This window comes from Erigeron canadensis, chromosome 7 (genome assembly GCF_010389155.1).
Source record: "Erigeron canadensis isolate Cc75 chromosome 7, C_canadensis_v1, whole genome shotgun sequence".
NCBI classification, from domain to species: domain Eukaryota; kingdom Viridiplantae; phylum Streptophyta; class Magnoliopsida; order Asterales; family Asteraceae; genus Erigeron; species Erigeron canadensis.
In genome coordinates this window covers 21,142,655-21,154,166 of record NC_057767.1, presented here as the reverse complement: position 1 = coordinate 21,154,166, position 11,512 = coordinate 21,142,655, and the positions used below count along the sequence as shown (strand labels likewise).

At 33.7% G+C, this 11,512-nt stretch overlaps 1 pseudogene; it reads right to left on the bottom strand.

Annotated features, from left to right (window-relative positions):
* Positions 1–2,229: 2,229 nt before the first annotated feature.
* LOC122609081 lies at positions 2,230–4,983 on the bottom strand (annotated as a pseudogene).
* Positions 4,984–11,512: the final 6,529 nt, after the last annotated feature.

The window sequence follows — 11,512 nt, the reverse complement described above, 5'->3', positions numbered from 1 at the left end:
TTTGACTGGTTCTGAACAGATTGATCAAGAGTTGACACTGAAGTCTTCATTTCAGAGATGGCTTTGTCAACTTTGTCAGATGTTTCTTTTGAGAGCTCAGAAACCAACAACCTGACTTTTTCTTCAACCTTTTCAGAAACCGACACTGAAATCTGAGAGATGAGATCCTGAGTGATTACAGATTTCAGTGTCTCAGACACCTTTTCACTAATATTTTCACCAAGTACCTTCTCATCCACACTTGGCTTTTTAACCAACTCACCCACTTCTTTTTCAACAGACAAGAATGATCTTTGAATCATTTGAATCCAGGATTGCAGATTCGCAACAACTGAACTCTGCACATACTTTATGACATACCACACTATGTTAGCTATCACCCCAACTATCTCACCGCCACAACGCACGGGTACTTACTCTCGTTATTCATCTAAGTTAACCAACTACTAAAGTTTTCGCGCTAAATAACAGCAGACAATCGTACTAATTCTAAGTTTGAAAAATGCTATACTTGAATCCCTAAAGTCAAAAGCACATTATAACTCATTGACCTAAATTAAAAATCCTAATAATCATTATTGAAATACATTATTATATTAATATTTATATTAAATATAGAAAGTCTCATTAATTTACACTTTTTTATTTTCCAACAATAATTTATACTTTTTAACACTGAATACTTGATTTATATTTATTTTTAGCCATCAACTTGGGGAAATCTTTTAAAATTTACATTAAATTAATTTCAACATATGAAATATTGTCTAAAAAAATTATTTCAAAACCTAATAATTTATTAGCCAATTAAATCGCTCAATTTCATCAAATTGACTCCGGCTTATTAATTGTTTTTCATCAATAATTTACACTTTTTAGCTCTGAATACTTAAAATTATATTTATTTTTAGTCATCAATAATTACCATAAGATAGGTGATTGAAAATAAACTTATTCGTGTTAACGGACCGCATCATGATGATATACGTATACTTAAATGTCAAAGTAGAGAATCACAAGTATGTTTATATTAAAATTCTTAATCATGTTTCATAATAATATCACATTATGAGTACAACTGATTTCAAAAAATTCTATAACAGAGAAATTATTATAGCGCGTGCCTTATAGAATAACTACGGCAAATAATTCCATCAATATGTTTTAGCTAATAATGAGTGACGAACATGTGATTATTGTACTACAACTTGCAACGCATGACACTTGAAACCATATATCTTCAAATTATAAGCTTTTATGACTTAAATTTATGAAGATATAATATTGATAATATCGTAAACCCCGTGTCCAGTGTTGGACACGGGTCTAAAATCTAGTATGGATGATGAGAAAGATTAATAATATTAGGGTTAATGTATTTAATTGAGGTTGGAAATAAAAAGAAAGAGAAATAGGATCTAGATTAAAAAGAAATTCAATACATTTCAAAATCTACATTAGTATACAATACACATGGCAAAGGATGTGGCGGATGATGTGTAAAAAATAAGGTTATAACCAGTTAATTAGTGTCCACGTCAGCAAAAATAGGTCGTAGTCCCACTAAAGTGTAGCCGGTTTTAATCCCTTATATAGAACTTGTTTTTTTGTTAGATCCCCACAAAAATAAAAGTGTCTAAGTTGGAGTACTTTTCAGAAAATTAACCCTATTAACTTACGACATGTGGGTAAAAACCCACCATGGTATCACAGTGTTCAAAAAGAAGATTTGATTTGGTCACCAGTTCGCTTTTAAGAGTCAAAATTTTCAGTCTTGAAGATTCATTTGACTACATTAAGGTTAGAAAATATTCAAATAGCTATGTCATAAGTATTCAATAAGTAAAGGGAATGCCAAATTTTTGGTGTTGAATGTCTGCAAGAAGTGTTACTAATTTTAAGTATGTTTGAATCTTCAAAGTCAAAAGCAGACTCTGATATACATACCAAGTTTGAATCACTCAGATACAGCTATAAATTCGTTCGCCATTGATGCATCAGAGATATTTTAAAGAGAATAACATTTGATTACTTTTTAACTCACGTATTTTAACTTCAAAACTAAAAAGTGTTCTATGATATTCCATAGCTACGTAATACACAGTTAGCAAGTATAGTACATACGAAAGATGGTGTCCAAAAAGTAACATTAAATCACATTAGTATTTGAGTTTAAAAATTACTAACCTCGAAAATTACTGAGTTTGAATCTTGAAAGTCAAATGCAGACTATAATATGTTGTCCTGGTTTGAACTAATGAGGTATTGGTGAAAACTAGTGAGCCCACCAATGAACCACGGTGCAATAAAAACAGTAAGCCATCAACACCACGGACAGAGGCGATTCTTTCATTTCTGTCCAAACTGTTGCATTGAAATTCATCAATAAAATCTTTATATACAAAGGCGACTAACAAATAACGTACATCACAGAACTGTTGATAAAGAAACAAATAAGAAGAGGAATAGGTAATAATGTTGCATAAAAAAGGCAAGAATAATCATAAAATGGTATTGGATTTGAAGAGATATTTAGTTTGATAAATCTCTTCATTTTTTGTAAAGATGGTAAATGACCCATAAGTTGAGGTGACAATTTCGAGCCAACTACTAATGCATAAGCTGATTCCGTTTATGTTTTATATATCACTAGCGGTCCAGCCACGTAAAATCAAAAAACACTTCCTAAATCATTGTATTTGAAAAACCAGATAGAGTTAAGCCTGGTATTTTTGGACAAGAATCTTTTGGCTCAAAAGTCAGCTTGTGTCTAAACAAATGTGTTAAACTACTGGTCCATTACCCAACTGCCAGACCCGCCCATTATGACACTTCAGACTATCATCATTGTATGTAAAATTCGTAAATGACTGATAATACTTTTGTATTTTCATAAATAACTCAAGATGAAGTAAAATTATAGCAACTTAATGCATTGACCAACCCATGGGCAATGATGATCAAACCGCTCATAACAATTGTTAAATAGAACAATGAGAGTAACAAGGAGGTCCATAAAGCATGCATGTCTAACAGTACTTAAAGTCTTAAACCTGACAGCTATTTGTTAGACAATAACTTCTTACATTTGAGAAAATTGTAGGTTTGCTGTTTTACTTCCACCAGCTTCATGTAATATCGAACTGTTGTAGCTAAAATCCTCCTCTGGTGGATGCGCATTATGAGTAAGGCTTCTGGGATCACGGGAAAAAGTAACAAGCAGAAACACTAATATCTTAAAGTACGAAGTACCATTAGATAGTGAACAAATAGAAGGAATATTAAGAAAGAAAATTAAAGTCGATAATGCCAGTGACAACATGAGTGGGTCGGACGGTTTGGGCAATAGGTCAAAACCACGGTTCGGTTGACCCAGAAACACTTGTCCAATTTTATATATGTTATATGTTTGTACAGCCAATCCGGTCTCCTAGAACGTGTGAATGGGTTTTGAATAAGATTATAATCTGACGATTCCCTTGCGGTAAGGTTAGACCTCTTGTACGCCAAATGTTTGTGTCGTATTTGATTAGCCATTTTTCCGCCTATTTATAGGGGATTCGTGACTTATTCCCCAAGTAGGCTTTTGAAGGTGAGATATATCGTTTCCGAGAATATGGGATACGATGTTATCTCTTCCATTAAATACGGTTTTGATGATAAGCACATATCTTTTCCTTATTTATCGAAGGTTGAGTTATCCTGGGCGTACCCTGCGTGTCAACGACTGGGTGGGTATGTCATCAAGCCCTCCAGTCTAATGGGGTGATTCTGCGAAGGTCGCCGACTCCTACCCTTGCGATGCCCAAGTGTCTTGTCTGCCAATTATTGCAAAGCGTAGGGGCTTTTTATGAAAATTGTTGTAGCAGGTTTGTGATATTAATTTCGTTGAGTTAGTGGGTGCATATCCCTATATTTCGAAATTAATCGACAGCTACCCCCCTTTTGCTTCATATAAATATCTTTCTCTTGGTCAAACATCCACAAACCGCTATTATTTTGATTGGAGATCCTTTGCTATTATTCGTCTCTGCGTCAAGAATAAGGTACAATCTCTGCTTTTTCTTTTGGTCAATGAACCCTATTTTTTATGGCGAAGCGGGGCATAGGCATTGTTGTAAAACTCACCGAGTAGAGCTGAGTACTTGCTACAAGGTAGGGTGCCTATTAGACCGTTATATATTATACATGTATTAGTTTAGAATATGTCATAAGTTCGAGGTAGTCAAATGAAATAAATTCAAGGTAGACAAATAGAATTTGTAATTCTATAAATTGATATCAATGAGAAAGGAAAACCCTAAGGGATTTATTATCATCTTACATGGTATCACGAGACCAGACATATCCCTCTTAAATTATTATTTTTTCCGATCGAATTTAATTAGGCTTTCTCGTTAGGTGCCACTGCTTCTTTCTTCTTTTCGGCCGCAAATCATCAAAGCTACAGCCACGTATTATATTTTGTAATTAGTGTGACCTGCTTCATTAATATTGACGTGCTTCTTTCTTTTTCTCTTGGTCGTAACAACCAGACCCTTTTAAGAGGCAGCTCCAGATTTGATTACTAGGTCAACAAGCAAGTAAGCAAGGAGGTTAATAATTAATACTAGGACAATTAATTAGAAGTTGTTGCTTTAGTGTTTTTGGTGGTGTTCTCGGCCGAAAGCAACAAAAAGGAGATCATACAATTAATAAGGAGCAGACGTCGTCCAGATTAACAACCAAAAGATAAATTGATGCGCTAATTACTTTCCCACTCCATATACTTCTATAATTATGGCCGGCTCCGACAAAGACAAACAGACAGCTATCAATACACCCTTCCACCATAGACGCGGTCGTGGACGTGGTAATAATAAGAACTCCAACTTTGATAACTTTGGCTACTCCCTTCAATGGCAAGTCCCGTATCATCCTCAATGGCCGAACTCCAACTTCGGTAACTTTGGCTACTCCCCTCAATGGCAAGTCCCATATCATCCTCAATGGTCGATTTCACCGTCACACAATCCGGGGATACTTGGACCAGCTCCATCAGCATCATATGTGTCTGCACAGGATTACTCTTACATGCCCACCAACATAGATTATGCCTTTTAGACGACGTCTTTAAATCGTGATCAGACTTGGTATATGGATAGCGCAGCAATGAACCACATGTCCAACAACTCAGGTATGCTTCCTTCTTATGTCAATAATAATTTTAAACAAATCGTTGTTGGCAATGGTTCTCACATACCTACTACCAAAATTGGCCAAACCACCGTATCCACCTTTAAAACTACCTAACATCCTTGTTTCACCCTCTTTAATCAAAAACTTAATCTCTGTTAGAAAACTCACTAGAGACAACAATGTTTCCATTGAATTCGATCCATATGCTTTTCTTGTGAAGGATTTCAAGACCAAACGTCCTATTTTTAGAAGCAACAGTTCCGGGGATCTCTATCCTTTATCTCTTCCAACCAACTCCTCTCAGCTTTTGCACCTTTTACTCAAGACATTTGGCATATTCGTTTAGGATACCCAGATTCTACTTTACTTCGTTTTTTGCGTAATAATTCATCTATTTCATTATCTAGTTCGAATAGTAAGAAACTTTATCAATCATGTGTGTTTGGTAAACATATTAAGCTTCCATTTTCCAATTCATCATCTGTTAATTACTCACCCTTTGATACTATTCATAGTGATCTTTGGACCTCTCTTGTTGTTAGTACAGGGGGTCACCGTTATTACATACTGTTTTTAGATGATTTTACAAACTTTTTATGGACTTATTCCTTACAAAATAAATCGAATGTCTATTCAATTTTTCTTCAATTTCATAGTCTCATTAAGACTCAGTTTGAAAAATCTATTAAAACCCTTCAATGTGATAATGGAACTGAGTACAACAATCACCAATTCATAATTTTTGTAAACAATTTGGAATCCAATTTCGTTTTTCGTGCCCTCACACCTCCTCTCAGAATGGGAAAGCTGAACGTAAAATACGTTCCATTAATAATATCATTCGTACGTTGCTTATCTATGCTTCTCTTCCACCTTCTTTCAACACTCCGACTCATCTTCTTTATTACATATCCCCCTCCTACACACATCTTCGTACCTTTCGGGTGTTTGTGTTATCCTCTTCTTCCCGCTACCACCATCAATAAACTTCAACAAAGGTCCACTCCATGCATTTTTCTTGGTTACCCCTCCAATCATCAGGGGTACAAGTGTTATGACCTTTCGACCAAGAAAATCCATATTTCGCGTCATATGTTGTTGATGAATATTTATTAGTTTAGAATATGTCATAAGTTCGAGGTAGTCGAATGAAATAAAGTCAAGGTAGTCAAATGTAATTTGTAATTCTATAAATTGATATCAATGAGAAGGGAAAACCCTAAGGGATTTATTATCAGCTTACAGTGTCGAGTCGACCCGAGTCGGCCGATTATTCCGAATACTCCCAGACTTGGCCACTTTGACCCCCAAGTACTCACCGCATACACCCGAGTACTACCAACTCACTTTTCGATCGACCTGAGAACGATTAGCGACTTTTGCAACCTTGGGCATAGGTAATACGCGATCTGTGGTTGATGCTGACACTCTTAGGGATTTTGTCGATCAATACTTTCCTAGTTGTCATAGGTCTTTCCTTCTCCGCACCCGTAATCAAAGTGCTATGAACCCTCCTGATAGGTTTGTGAGCATAATAGCATATATATCAAAACTTATACCATGGGTAATCTTAGGTATCCGTTCTCCAAGTTTTTTTATTGATGTCTTGAAGCACTATAAATGCCATATCTCATTGATGCATCCATTAGGATGTGCTAGGATAATAGCTTTTGAAGTTGTTTGTCGTGCCTATGGGGTGGAACCGACTGTGATTTTCAGGAAGTTGTTGAATATTTGTGTCGCCGGCGATTGGATAACCATAGCCAACAGGCCAAAGATTGAATGTGTTATTAAAGGTGGTGTGGATCTTCGTGATTGGAAGGATGAGTATGCGTTCATGAGTGTTAGTTTGTTCCCTCAGCATTGTGAGTGTCTATATGAGAAACATAGGTTAAGAGTGCAGAAGATGGGGGGTTTTTGTTGATGACATACCGAAAGATGAGTATGGTAGTATATATGATATCTTGGAGGAGGAGGGGTTTGTTGTTCATCAATATCCAGATGGGATTTTGTTTAAGGCTGGTCTCTTGCTGAGGGAGAGGAAGAGTTTGATGGTATGCTCCTTTTGTATTGATTCTATTATTATTTTGTCAGCTCCTTTTCACCATTATTTGTTTTTTTTTTTTTTACAGATATGTCATACTTGCAATACATGAAGAAAACTACTAAGGAAGTTTCTGAGATGCCCAATCCAAATGCTTCTGCTGCTGGTGGCAGTGTTAGCGAACGCATTGGCAAAAGTGGTGAAGTTGTAATATTCAGTGAAGACCCTCCCGAGAAGCAAACTTGTTAACCTACACAATTTATTATTAACGAAAGCAACTACTACTTTTTCTTCTTCAATGGCTTCGTGGTTTTTATAATATGTGTCTCTGTAATCTTCTTCTTCTTCGTCTTTGATAAAGCTTTCATCCTTCGCAGTGTCTCTTACGTAATCGAGAAAACTGTTCACCACTCCTACCAAGATTATGAGGGGTGGCACACACGTGAAAAACAGAGAGATTGTGACGGGAATATTTAGAAGCAGCTTTTGTATTCTTATTTTTCCCTTCATTTTTGGGTTTTTGCCCCCTTTCCCCCGTCCCCTTCCCTTTTATGAGTATGAATTTAAATTTAAATTTGAAATTAATATTGAAAACAATATTAAGCCTTATGGGCCGTGTAGAGAGAGCTAAACCTAACTTTTAGAGCTCGTTTAGTTTGAGTAAACATCTTTCGTTTTTGATTTTTATTTTTCATGAAAATAAAAAAGACATAAAATACGTTTAAATTGCATTTTTCAAAAATATTTTTTTCTTAGAAACCAAAATTCTCTGTTTCCATTCTATGAACTGAAATTAGAAACTACGTTTTTCTGTTATTCTTTTTCTGTTATTTGTTTCTATTTGCACTCACATTAAAATATAAAATAAGGGTCTGATTTTTTTATTTAATCAAAAAATTGGTGAATTGATAAATTGACTAAATAGATAAATAATGTTTGTATGAATTAAGTTAAGACAGTTGTTTTGTTTATTAAGTAAAAAAAAAACAAACACTTTAATGACCTAATGCATTTAGTATATTGGATTAAGTCATGACCTTTTTATTAAGATCCTAACAGACACTACCTAAAACCTAAATTATATGTTAAAACTACTATTAATACTCGTACGACGTACAGATTAATATATATATATATATATACACACTGTTAATTTAATAATAAATAAAACTACTATTCCTTCCATGGATTTGGTTTTCATAGTGATCCCTGAAATTGAGATACATGTATCATAAAAAATCAAGATTGCATAACTCGTTATGCGCTACTAACTTAGTCGTATTAAGAGTTGCGAGTACGCACATCTACGCAAGAAGTACTCGGAGTGCTCAGTTGACTCCGGTCGTTTCGGCTTCCTAAAGAGTAGTGAATACTTAGCGGGTTCTTGGATTGACTCGGGGAATTTTACAACACTAATAAAAAAAATAATGGTCATTATCTAATATTACTCTTTAAATGGTAATTTGCTAATGACATGGCCCTAATACGTAAAAGAATAATAGTGACTCGTGTCATTTTAAAATTTCAACTATGCTTTTAAAATTAAAATTTTCATAAAACTTGAAAGTACAAATTAAATATATAAAATAAATAATTGAATGAAGTTTTTATTATTAATAAATAGTTATATTTAAAAAATCGAATTTCATTAAATGCATGATAATGCTCTTGATGCACTAGAGCACTAGCTATCAGTTTCTTATTAAAACTGCAAATTTTTATTGATTAATAAGCTATTTACACAATTTTCTTTTAAATTTAACTCATAGAATATTACAATGTTAGGAACTACCACCTTCGTTCCAATTTAAGCGTCTTACTTTAACAATTTGGGTTTTTTTATTTAACTTTGATTGTAAATATTATACTATCATTATTCGGATTAGTTCGGTATATAACTTTAAATATAGAAGATTTCAAAAGATAATCTCTTGCTAGATCATCCTCTTTTCCATCAATAGATCACCGTTTGATAATACCAGGTTTTTATTTTTTTTTAAATGATGTTGATAACGTACGAACGAATCAAATACATATTATTGAAGAGATATTTAAACTCAATCTAGCTCCTAACCAACCAATGACGAGCATGGTACTCACGCAATGTGGCGACGATAATGGTGGTGTGATGGCGGCGACGGATGGTGATGGTGGTGGCATTGTCAAATAATGTAGGTAATTGATGTAGCGGTGTTTGATTTAAAATGAATAGTAGAGATATTTTATAATATAATGGACTAATGGTGTGATTTAATATTAAAGGTCTATAGTGATTTAATTCATTAAGGGTAATTTGGTCAATTCACATGTGCTATTTTTTCTAAGATTTCAACATGAGTGTTTAATTTTTATATAGTAGCATAGATGAAGGCACTATGCGGGATTTCAATTACATAGGTTTTTTTTACCGGGTCCTAATTTATTAGGATATTTTTTTATCTTCAAAATTCAGGTATTAAATACTGTCAATTATATGTCGTTCTTTTAAAAGGTTTAAAGGTTTTAATAGTAGGCAAAAATGGAAAGGTTATCAAAGTTCCAACTAACATGATAGTTTAAAAAAAATCTTAGCATATCTATAATTTTCATTGAACTACATATTACTTTAAAGAAAATATTTGGTTTGCTTAAAAGATGAGCCTAGAATAGTCGTGGATATCGGAACGAAACGGTTCCACAGGAACTGGTTCCTGGCGGTTCTTGGTCAACGTTGACTGGAATCGATTCTTCAAGAACCGGAACCGATTCGGGACCGGTTCTTGGTCTTGAAAACCCGAACCGATGGAACCGAAATATAGGTTTGGAATCGGTTCGGTTCGGAACAGGTTCCTGAACCGGTTGTTTTTTTTTCCAGTACTTAACGGCCGTTAGAGGTATTTTTTTCATCGTAAATCGATTTTGGGGCACTTGATGTTAATACACAGAGCCTTAATACGTAAAGTACCTTCATAATGATAATATCTAGTGAATTAACACAAAAAACTCAAAGTTATTTCACAAAAAACACTTGAAAAAAATTAAAAACTCACTAATAATTCAATATAATTCATTTAACGGCCGTTTAGGCCACTTTTTTCATCGTAATTCGATTTTGGAGCACTTGATTGTTAATACACCGAGCCATAAGACCTTAAATACCTTCATACTGATATTATCTAGTGAATTAACACAAAAAATTCCAAGATATTTCACAAAAAACACTTTGAAAAAAATTAAAAACTCACTACTAATTCACTATAACTCATTTAACGGCCGTTAAGGCCAATTTTTTTCATCGTAATTCGATTTTGGGCCACTTGATTGTTAATACACCGAGCCATAAGACCTTAAATACCATCATAATGATAATATCTAGCGAATTAACACAAAAACTCCAAGTTATTTCACATAAAACATTTGAAAAAAATTAAAAACTCACTAATAATTCACTATAATTCATTTAACGGCTATTAAGGCCACTAGTTTTCATCGTAATTCGATTTTGGGACACTTAATTGTTAATATACCGAGCCATAAGACCTTAAATACCTTCATAATAATAATATCTAGTGAATTACACAAAAAACTCCAAGTTATTTCACAAAAAACACTTGAAAAAAATTAAAAACTCACTAATAATTCACTATAATTCATTTAACGGCCGTTAAGGTCACTTTTTTTCATCGTAATTCGATTTTGGGGCACTTGATTGTTAATACACCGAGCCATAAGATCTTAAATACCTTCATAATGATAATATCTAGTGAATTAACACAAAAAACTCCAAGTTACTTCACAATAAACACTTGAAAAAGTTAAAAACTCACTAATAATTCACTATAATTCATTCAAAGTCTAGAAAATGCATACTTTTATTATAGACCATCTTAATCTTCAACAAAGTTCAAAGTCTTCAATCAAATACAATGTCTTCAACCAAATACAATGTCTTCAACCAAATGACAATGTCTTAAACCAAATAATAAGTCTTCAAACAAATACAAATTCTTAAACAAATTAAATAACAAGTCTTCAAAGTCTTCAAATTGTCTTCATTGTCTTCATCATTGTCTTCAAATTTGTCTTCAAATTGTCTTCATTTGTCTTGATTGGTCTTCTTGAAACAAATACAAAGTCTTGAAACAAATACATAGCATTGAAAAAAATACATAGTATTCAAATGCTCTTCATCTTCAATCTTCATCAAGTGGGATTGGTTGAGCTTCATCAAGTGCAATCTCTTCATCGGAAAGTGATAAGGATGTACCTTCTTCAACTTCTTCATGGTGAATATGTTCTTCAAGGTCCAAA